The sequence below is a fragment of the Pogona vitticeps genome, chromosome 6 (genome assembly GCF_051106095.1).
Source record: "Pogona vitticeps strain Pit_001003342236 chromosome 6, PviZW2.1, whole genome shotgun sequence".
NCBI lineage: Eukaryota > Metazoa > Chordata > Lepidosauria > Squamata > Agamidae > Pogona > Pogona vitticeps.
In genome coordinates this window covers 79,713,829-79,725,880 of record NC_135788.1, presented here as the reverse complement: position 1 = coordinate 79,725,880, position 12,052 = coordinate 79,713,829, and positions in this window count along the sequence as shown.

Sequence of the window (12,052 nt, the reverse complement as noted above, 5' to 3'; positions counted from 1 at the left end):
CATCTAAGGGGAGGGGTAGCTGCTTGCAAGGGGGGGCACCTTGAGCTTAGCCAATTGTCTTTCTTTTTTATTTTCTTGGCCTTTTCTGGCCCCCGTACTGATCCTTGTAAAGCACTTCTCCCTTCTTCTCCACCCCTTTTAAACTATCTATATTTATTATGGGGTTGTTGGTTTGTTTTTGTTTTTAAAGAAGGGGCTTACAAGGCCCAAATTTGGGCCATACGCCACCTCTGTGGGGATAAGGGACCACTTTCCCACCAACCCCTAAGCCATGGAGTCATTGACTGTGCCCCTCTCTTCCCTCTTTTTGGCGGCAAATAAAAATATTTTTGTGGGACTAGGTACACTGCCCAGAGTGGCAATCTTGGTAGATGGGCAGTATAAAAATTGAATAAATAAACAGGTAAAACCCAAAACAGAATGGAATGGGCCAGAATGGGGAATTCTTAATAAAAAGTGGTGCCAAATATTGTGGAATGTGATGGACAAACATTAGAACAATATTTTAGACCTCAACCCCAATGAATATTATTCTTTCATTAACTATTATGTAAGAGTGGAAAGAAAGAAGAACAACACAAGATGAAAAAAGTTAAAAATATTATCAGCAATCTTTTCAGCTACATCTAGTGTGGTACATTTAAGTGAATTGAAAATCAGAAGCTCATTGAAAATCAGAGCTGATTCAAAATCAACTGAGCATGTATTTTTCACAGTTAGTGAAATATTACAGCATCCTTATGTACAATCTGGCTCAAATTATGCTACATTTTGTATCTTCTTAGTCTTTTTGTGCCTTTCTTAGTGAGGTATTTGAAATGAGATAACTTAAAAGTAAACAGAAAATACCATACAAAATCTCTTTTAGGAATTGTTAAAGAGATGAGCAAACAAGACAGTACAGACTTGCTACAACTTTGAAACTCCCACATTATGAAAATAAAGTAAATGGCAACTTGTATATAAACTGAGCTTCACATGAGAAAATACCTTGTTTTCAATGAATATGGTGTAGCTTAGGCCACTAATTAATAAGTCTCTGTGTGCATTTCTGGCCACGCCTCAAACCACTGCACAGTGGAGAATCTAAGTGAAGATCCATTTATTAGTGGCAACTTACCATTGCAAATTATGTCATTTCACTTCTGCCAATATAAAAATACAACACGCTTGTGGCCTGTTTGTCATGGAACATCACTAAGCACAAAGGTAAGTCCCATAAAAATGGAATTTAGCTCCTGAGAGGGTAGCAATACAATAAAACTAGAGTGGGCAAAGCAAGCCTAGAAGACGTACGGGTGGGATGTAAATTTTGCCTTGTTTTGTTCATGACCCACAATTTCCCCCTCACATGCAAGGTGATTTCCTATAGTATGAGTGAGTTTTCTCACACATCCAAGGACATGTTTTATCCAAAGTGAGCAAAATGAACAAAACTTCATTAGCTGTTGCCTTGTTGCATGTATTGTTAAAAATTAGAAGCACTGGATGGGTTGTTTCTTTTTGACCAATATTTGGTGCTTCCTATTTGTGTGCTTTGCCTTATTAAGACACTAAAGAATCTCAAGCCAGGGCAAAACGCCATTGTCTCATTCTCATGCTAGAGGCATGCAATTTTATACAGGTCACCAGCTTCTCTACATGTCTGGGCATCTTGATGTTACCTGTCACATTGTGAATGAATAGGTTTGGAATAATTCTTCACATCCCTAGGAGGGAGGAGTTATGTCAAATGAATCTCCATAAACTGCTATCATCAGCAGGATGAGCTGGAATGGGGCAGCATTCTATATTCTGTTTCTTTTTCACTTACTTTATTTTTCACATTTACATTATATTACACTACTACATGAGTTACTAGTGGAACTGAAGGATTTAAGGACAGGCAAAATCAAACTATCAATAAAATTGAGGGCTATGACATTCAGGGCTCTTCTGGGTGCATTGAGTCTCTTAGGGCCAGAAAAATAACCCCAGACCCGTGAAGTTTGCTTGCTCTTCTACTACAGGGAATCAGATTGACCTTCCTTTCCAACTCCACCCACAAAAAGAAAGGAAAACTACATTCTAAGACCCTGGGAAACTTTCTCAACAGCCATAGCATTGTCCTGAGAATAAAATATACCCAAATTAGCACATTTCAGATAATGAAAATGCCATAGTCCCATGCCATACCTTCTTCATTTGTTGTGGAAAGACTGTTAGGATGTTGCTGTGAAATGGTTATAAGCTTTATTATTATTTAAAAGCTGTACCCTAACTTGAATCCTCATACCATTTTGCTAAACATGATAAATGACTATTAATACTATTAAGTTATTATACAGAAACACTTTTAAAGCTAATGTGTTTGCTGAGGGTGGAAAATATTCCATGGCCTGTGCATTATAAGAAGACAACCCATCTGTTGCTGAATAGTTAAAAAAGATCTTTAACTACAGAAAAGAAAAATAAATAAAATTGTATAAAGGCAGAATGAAAGTTGATATCACATTAGTGGAGAAATGTCAGCTCTTTGTACTTTATTAAGAAGTTTACTGCAAAAGAGCATTACTGAAAATGTATTATTTCATAATTTATTTCTCTAAGTTTTTTCTAATAATGATAATTATTTTAATATAATGTAATAATTATTTAATTTAATAATAATAACATATTTTATTATTAATAATAATAACGTATTTTAAAAATCAACATTACAATATTTTACCTGAAAATGCATGATGCCTTCCTAACCATACTCATTCCAAACTTTCCAGACTTGGTAAGTACCATCCAGAGTCCAACAGTGATGGTCCTTTGATGACATGATGAGCATCTCTCCTGTGCTGTCCACCTAAGAATGTTGTGATGGTATTTCCTGCATGAGTATACTGCTTCAGCCAAAGCTGAAGAGACAAGCAATCCAAACAATCAGGATTTGGATAGAAACTGCCTGGAAATTAAAATTAAAATCCTTGACTCTATTCTCTTTGGGGTGGGGGGATGGGAGTGAATAACATTGAGACACAATATAAAATAACAAACGGCATGGAGAAACTGGTGAGCAGTAGAAGAGAAGTGATGTACAGAGAGATGTTTTTCTTCCTTGCTATAAATAATAAAATTCAACTCCATGCAAGCTGATGGGTGGGAGAGTCATGACTAGAGAGGGGGGTATTCATATTTGTATAGGAATATTCCCCCATAGGTGCAGATAACGAGGGTCCGGCCCCGTGGGATCAGACTGACCACTCACAATTTCACCGCTGCTGCAAGCTTCCTATCACTTCCTATCTCTAGTCATGACGGATAAAGGCCAGGTTCTTCTTGACACAGCACTTTGAGAGTTGGGGAATTCACTTCCACAAGGTGTGTTGATGACTACTAACTTACAACTAAACTACACAACATGTTAAGCACACAGTATACTGTTGACAATACAGTGGTGCCTCGCACAGTGAGGTTAATCCATTCCAGATTAACCCTCGCTGTGTGAAACATCGCTCAACGGAAAGCTCTGTGAAATTTCCCCTATCTAGGTGCCGTTTTGCGATCGCATTTGCGATCGCAAAAACAGCATCGTTGCGCGAGGCACCACTGTATCCCTTTTTTGAAAAACTTGTGAACATGCCAGACAACAACCCAGAGCAGGACCTCCATAGAGCACACAGAGTTTTAAGCATCCCGTCTCTGTGTTTTGTCTTCCTAAATGTCCCTTCTACTGCATGAAAAGGATGAAGAAAAAAGAAAAAAAGATCAATTGACACAAGTAGAGCTATTTCTTTAACATATAATGTAGCCAGATTGTTAGACAACATTGTGTAACATAATGCTATCAGTGGCTTCCAGTCATGAGAGGTACATCAGCCACAAAGATTAAAAAAACAGCATGATCCTGATGGACAATAGCAGGAAAGAGGTACTGCCCTTATGTAGGTTTTCATAGGGCGGCTATTCTGGGCAACAGGAAGCTGGACTGGATAGGATATGGATCTGCAAGAAGTCTTGCCTTCACATGATTATAGTGGCTGTATATCACAAATCTGTTATCAATGAACCAAGAGGCCATGGGTTGAAAGGACCTCAATGGACCTGTGTTCTCTGGCACAGAAAACACCTGGCCTATCACTCCACCTATGGGGGGGGGATATTCCTATACAAATAAGATCATTTTTGGAATAATTTTAGAAAATGCACATTACCAGAAAATGCAACATTACCAGAAAATGCAACAATTCTGGCTTTCTTTCCTAAGCTAACAAACATAATAGTGTTGGACGAATGAATGGTTTTGTGCCTTTTTGACCATCCTAGCTTTTTGTATTTGCCACAAGAGTTTGTAGAGTTAGGTTTAGAAAGGAAGAAGTAAGTTCTGCACTAAGACTTTTTGCGTAAAAGATACCAGTTTTTAGATATGATGGTATACAATACTTCATGCAATTGTGCTTACATACCAACTGTACTTGCTACAAATCACAGGAAATTATATAATAACTACATATATTTTTTTGCAAGTGAACAAATTTACACCTGTGATCATTTTCATGTATGGGGCATATGCCATAGTATGTGTGCAGAGGGGCACAGCAGTTAAACTGACATTTCTGTTTGAGGATAGTTTAACACACAGTGCATCGGAAGAAGTGGGCTACAGTCTGCAAAGTTCATGCCACATGAAACCTATTGATTGCTAAGGTGCCACCAAGATTTGTTTTTACAGCAATGTAGGTACATTACTTTCTTGGGCTCCATGATCACTGCAGATGTGATAGTCACCCCAAAATTAAGAGACATCTGCTTCTTGGGAACAAAGCAATGACAAACCTCGACAGCATAATTAATAAATTTCTAATACATTTAATATCTTTTGGACTCTTTTTTGGACTTTGGCCTGTCCACAGTGAATTTTGATGGTTCAACATTTTTGTATTTATGTGGAGAAGACAGATTTAGTTCATAACATATATATCCTCTGTAATAAAAGCCATCTGCCAAAAGAGACTTGATAGAAAGCATCATCTCAACTTTGATTGCTACTTTAGGAAGTGGCCTATCACTGTAAAGAGCCACAGAATTGGTGTCAAAAAGCTTAGAAATAGGTGAAAATAGGATCCACTTAAATTCTATTGCAGAGGAGTCTTTAATAAATTATTTAAATGGACAGCTAGAGGAAATAACATTTGAAAACAGACAAACAGAAGGAATTGCCTTGATTTTGTCCATGAATTCTGATTCACCTTAGCTTAGAAAAAGTAATCTACTCTAAGAATTATAACATAGATAAAGATAAGGCTTTCTGCATGCATGTCAAAGATAAACTAAGAGAAAGGTAAAGATTCCATTAGCAGAACAAATCTGATCAGCTCCTAATGTGAAACTGTAAAAATAGCAAGAACCTGCTTTCACTGTGGATGATGCATTTTACTGGAAGCACATTTTATAGTGAAGGCAAAATATCAAGCAAAAGTTTAGCCACTTAAATTCTATTGGGTGAACCTGTCAACTCTAGCTGCACCAAGTGGAAGCAACGTTCATGGTCTAATGGATTTTACTGTCTGACACATTGTTTTAACAAATACAAATGGTGTATTTGCCAGAGGAAGGAGACCATTTGGAGGAATCTTAAGGGAAAAACAAATTTCTTTTTGTACGTGTTCAGCTAACGAGAGAATTCCATAAGTCTTATAGTGACAACTGCCTTTGTATCGGTTCAGGTGTTGTTTTTAGTTAGCATCAAAATAAATATTTGCCGATTTGCTACCTACATTTTGAATGTGAAAGTTTATCTTAGAAATTGTACATCCTGTGTATGTTTACATAATCTGAAGTCTCACTGCACAAAATATCAGTCTTAAATTCATTGGCATCCCTTGATTGTTTTGACAGACATCACTTCTGAAATCCCATAGCTGTCAGCTGTCAAATGCTAGATATCATTTGTATATCATATACTAAATATCATTGGATATTGAATGTGTACATGATGGCACCCATAAAATATTGGCAAATATAAAATAGAGAAATCAGTTCTTACACTCAGATAGGAAATACTGAAATAATCGGGTATATGATGTCACATGTTAATATATTTTATGAACGATGAATTTATGAATGTGAATTTGTGGTGAATGTTTATATTTTGCTTCAACATCAAGCATCCTCACTGAAGAATTTTTAAGGAGTATATTCATTTCAGGTACATTTTTCTTCTCAGACTTCCTATCTCTTTTAACAGAATGACACATGCGGACTTGGAATGTCAGATTAGATGTCAGGGAAATTTGGATTCTCTGTGATCAGGCTCATGCTTCATTTCCCCCATAGCACAGCTTCCTCACAGATGTATGCCTCAGCAATCGGGCTTGCAAATCAAGACTTTGTTTACTTTCTTGTCACTAGTCAAAACACAGAGCACCCTGGGATACAAGACGTGATGGTGTGGAACAGCATGTGCAAGGACAAATACTGTTCTGTTACTTTTTGAAGAAGCACCACTTGGAAATATATGCTGGAGTTGTGCTGGAGTTATAGTATGTGCCATCTTCCAGCTACCATGCGATCTCCAAGGTTATTCTTTCCATATTTTGTTCCATAACATGATATGTGGTTTTCTTAATAATAACAACAGGGTTTATTAAATTGGGGTTAACTTAGAAACAGAAAGAGCATCAAAAGATTTTTCCCCTTCAATGCCTGAGTCTCAGTCTTTTCATTTTCATCTTTTGGATTTTCCCCCTGGACATACTCCTACTCCTCCTAGTGTCCAGGTGTTCACACCGCAGTTGTCCCTGAATTGCACAAAGATCCGTGTTTTGGCCTGTTTCCCTACATTTGACCAAAGACAGTGTGTATACCTGTTATTGTTGTTTAGTTGTTAAGTCGTGTCCTCCGACTCTTTGTGACCCCATGGACCAGAGCATGCCAGGCCCTCCTGTCTTCCACTGCCTTTCGGAGTTGGGTCAGATTCATGTTGGTAGCTTTAATGACACTGTCCAACCATCTTGTCATCTGTCGTCCCCTTCTCCTCTTGACTTCACACTTTCCCAATATGAGGGTCTTTTCTAGGGAGTCTTCTCTTCTCATTAGTTGACCAAGTACTGGAGCCTCACCTTCAGGATCTGTCCTTCCAGTGAGCACTCAAGGTTGATTTCCTTCAGAATGGATAGGTTTGAACTCCTTCCAGTCCAGGGGACTCTCAAGAGTCACCTCCACCACCACTATTCAAAAGCATCAATTCTTTGGCGGTCAGCCTTCCTTATGGTCCAGCTCTCACTTCCATACATCGCTACAGGAAAAACCATAGCTTTGACTATGCGGACTTTTGTTGGCAAGGTGATGTCTTTGCTTTTTAAGACGCTGTCGAGGTTTGTCATCGCTTTGTTCCCAAGAAGCAGATGTCTCTTAATTTTGGGGTGACTATCACATCTGCAGTGATCATGGAGCCCAAGAAAGTAAAATCTGTCACTACCTCCATATCTTCCCCTTCTATTTGCCAGAAGATTATGGGACCAGTGGCCATGATCTTAGTTTTTTTGATCTTGAGTTTCAGACCGTTTTTTGCACTCTCCTCTTTCACCCTCATTACAAGGTTCCTTAATTCCTCCTCACTTTCTGCCATCAGAGTAGTATCATCTGCATATGTGAAGTTGTTTATATTTCTTCCGGCAATCTTAATTCCGGCTTGGGAGTCCTCCAGTCCGCTATTTCGCATGATGTATTCTGCATATAAGTTAAATAAGCAGGGGGACAATATACAGCCTTGTCATACTCCTTTCCCAATTTTGAACTAATCAGTGTTTTCATATCCAGTTCTAACTGTTGCTTCCTGTCCCACGTATAGGTTTCTCAGGACATAGATAAGGTGGTCAGGCATTCTCATTACTTTAAGGACTTGCCATAGTTTGCTGTGGTCCACACAGTCAAAGGTTTTTGCATAGTCAATGAAGCAGAAGTAGATGTTTTTCTGGAACTCTCTGGCTGTCTCCATAATCCAGTTTATGTTTGCAATTTGGTCTCTAGTTCCTCTGCCCCTTCAAAATCCAGATTGTACTTCTGGGAGTTCTTGGTCCACATACTGCTGAAGCCTATCTTGTAGGATTTTGAGCATAGCCTTGCTAGTGTGTGAGATGAATGCAATTGTATGGTAGTTGGAGCATTCTTTGGAACTCCCCTTCTTTGGGATTGGGATGTAGACTGAACTTTTCCAGTCCTCTGGCCACTGTTGAGCTTTCCAAATTGCTGGCATATTGAATGTAGCATATTAACAGCGTGATCTTTTAAGATTTTAAATAATTCCACTGGAATGCCATGACCTCCACTGGCCTTGTTGTTAGACAAGCTTTCTAAGGCCCACTTGACTTCACTCTCCAGGATGTCTGGCTCAAGGTCAGCAATCACATTATCTGGGTTGTCAGGGATATCCAAATCTCTCTGGTATACAGTGGTGCCTCACTAGACGATGATAATCCGTTCCACTGAAATTGCTGTTTACCGAAATCATCCTCTAGCGAAAAGCATTTCCCCATTGGAATGCATTGAAACCTGTTTAATGCATTCCAATGGGGAAGAATCATCGTTGTCTAGCGAAGATCAGCCATAGGAAAGCCGCTTTGCGAACCACCGATCAGCTGTTTAAATAGCTGTCTTGCAAAACGTAGGTCCCGAAAATACCCATTTTGCAAATGCGGAGGAAGCTGTCAAAATCATCATCTAGTGAAAATCGGTTGCGAAGCAGGGATCAAACATTGTCCAGCGAAATTCCCCCATAGGAACCACTGTTTTCGAATTGCTATAGTGATCACAAAAAGTCAATGTCTAGCGAAAAAACTGTCATGCGAGGTAACTGTCTAGCGAGGCACCACTGTAATTCCTCTATGTATTCTTGCTGCCTATTCTTGATGTCTTCTGCTTCTGTGAGGTCTCTCTCATTTTTGTCCTTTATCATGTTCATCTTTGCACAAAATGTTCCTTTAATATCTCCAATTTTCCTGAACAGATCTCTGGTTTTTCTTTTTCTATTATTTTCCTCTATTTCTTTGCACTGTTCATTTAAGAAGGCCCTCTTGTCTCTCCTTGCTATTCTTTGGAACTCTGCATTCAATTTTCTGTAACTTTCTCTATCTCCCTTGCATTTTGTTTCCCTTCTCTGCTATTTGTAAGGCCTCGTTGGACAGCCACTTTGCTTTCTTGCATTTCCTTTTCTTTGGGATGGGTTTTGTTGCTGCCTCCTGTACAATGTTACAAGCCTCTATATAAAGTTCTTCAGGCACTCTGTCCACCAAATCGAGTTCCTTAAATCTGTTCTTCACTTCCACTGTGTATTCATAAGGGATTTAGTTTAGATTATACCTGACTAGCTCAGTGGTTTTTCCTACTCTCTTCAGTTTAACCTTGAATTTTGCTATGACAAGCTGATGATCAGAGCCACAATCAGCTCCCGGTCTTGTTTTTGCTGACTGTATAGAGTTTCTTCATCTTTGGCTGCAGAGAACATAATCAATCTGATTACGGTATTGCCCATCTGGTGATTTCCATGTGTAGAGTTGCCTCTTGTGTTGTTGGAAAAGAGTGTTTGTGATGACCAGCTTGTTCTCTTGACAAAACTTTGTTAGCCTTTGCCCTACTTCATTTTGAATTCCAAGGCCAAACTTTCCTGTTGTTCCTTATCTCTTGACTCCCTACCTTAACATTCTAATCCTCTAGAATGGGAAGAACATCTTTATTTGGTGTCAGTTCTAGAAGGTGTTGTAAATCTTCATAAAATTGGTCAATTTCAGTCTCCTCAGCATTGGTGGTTGGTGCATAAACTTTGATTACTTTGATGTTGAAAGGTCTGCCTTGAAATCATTCTATCATTTTTGAGATTATATCCCATTACAGCTTTTTCCACTCTTTTGTTGACTATGAGGGCTATTCCATTCCTTCTACGAGATTCTTGCCCACAGTAGCAGATATGATAATCGTCTGAATTGAATTTGCCCATTCCTGTCCATTTTAGTTCACTGATGCCCAGGATGTCAATGTTTATTCTTGCCATCTCCTGTTTGACCACCTCCAGCTTACCAAGGTTCATAGATCTTACATTCCAGGTTCCTATGCAGTATTTTTCTTCGCAGCATCGGACTTTCCTTTCACTTCCAGGCACGTCCACAGCTGATGGTCCTTTCGGCTTTGGCCCAACCATTTCATTAGCTCTGGAGCTACTAGTACTTGTCCTCCGCTGTTCCTCAGTAGCATGTTGGACGCCTTCTGACCTGAGGGTCCTATCTTCCAGTATCGTATCTTTTAGCCTTTTTTTCTGTTCATGGGTTATTCTCAGCAAAGATACTGGAGTGGCATTGCCAATTCCTACCCCAGATGGATTGCGTTTAGTCAGAACTCTTCACTATGACCTGCCCGTCTTGGGTGTCCCTGTACGAGATACCCATAGCTTCTCGGAGTTACTCAAGCCCCTTCACCACGAGAAGGCAGCAATCCATGAAGGGGGTGTGTATGCCTAGTATATCTTAAATGTATTGTCTGGTCTTGTATACAAGTCGAAATAGAGAATTTCTGGAATTCGTAATTAAAATCCCATTTCTCTCCTGCTTATTTTTTGTCATGAATGCTAACCATACACATGGAAACATAGAACTGTAACAATGGAACACTGGGTTTCCCCATCGTGACCAGGGGTGCTCAGCTTGGGATCTGAAACAGCAGTTCAGAGTTTATTCAAAACCAGGGTAGATTAAATGCCCCTCAATGGTTTTGTGGTACAAAACACAGTGGCATATTTTTGACTGAAAAATGGCATTTAAATCAAGGTCCTGTGATCTTCTAAGTTTGTTGTACTTAGGTTTATTATTTTGGTTTGTTTATTCTTTGTTGAACACAACAATCTAATGGCTGGATTGTTGCATGAGAGGAAACATGGAAGATCTGTTGCTCATTTGCTTTACACTCCTGCTTCTCTTTGCTTCGTTCCATGATTTGTAACATATCAATTCCACCCTCTACATGCACCAGAAACGAAAGATTTCGCCTGTAAAAATGCCTGCAGAAGGGGTCTTGGCTCCTGGCAGAGATTCTTCTCAATTTAAAATATCCTCCCTCCATGTAGTTCTACTAGCCATCTTTCCATTCTTTGCTGTTTGTACTGGAACTGGCAGCACTGCCAAAGGAAGCAAAAAGAAAAAGAAAAACATGCTACCAAACAAATAAGTACAGTATCTGTTTTGTTTGTTTTGTTCTGAAAAGTATAATGTAGGGTAGAGTTCTGAGAAATATCAGGATCTTCAACCTTACCACTCTTATATTTTATTCTTATTATTGCAATGTGAGGAACTACAGTATTATTTACTATGGCCCATAGGGGCAACTTGAACCCCAGCTGCTATGAGTGGCCTTTGGCCATATTCTGTATGGTCCCCTGGAGCCCCACATTGCCCCACCTACTATTCCCCACTACCGAACTGATCAGTCATCAGGCTGGGATGGGATATAGATGTTATCCTGATGCTAATTGCAATAGTGTAACAGGATGCGGAATTGGAATCAGTTGGAAGTTGCTGAGGTTGATGGTTCTCAGCCCTCAATGCGCACCCTACACTTGACCACTTCCCCAGCACATTATCCGAATTCAGTCTCATCTAATCCTTCAGCCCACTCTCCTGTGTTGTATTGGTGCTCCCCATGCTGGCTTTTTTTTTGCTGATTTATAAGCCAAACTTCTCAATACACGCTAATGTACTCCACACAGTCAGAACAAACTAAATGATAGATTTACTCCATCCCTTCAATACCCACAATTGGGCAGAAACGTATGCTACCTCTTTCTTCCCTGAGATGGCTCAACTAAATCTAATTGCAAATGTAATTATGTAGACAAGCCAGATTAATGTTTGTAATTATTTGAACCTGGCATCTAGATGTCCCAGGCCTTGTTGGAGTCCAAACAACATTATTTAGATAATCTAAACATTTATATTTCTGATTAATTACCCATCACAAAAATCAATACAGTAATTAAGTGTATGGTTGTGTGATCTTAAGTAATTAGTCATTGATCCTTGAGCAGAAGAATAGATGC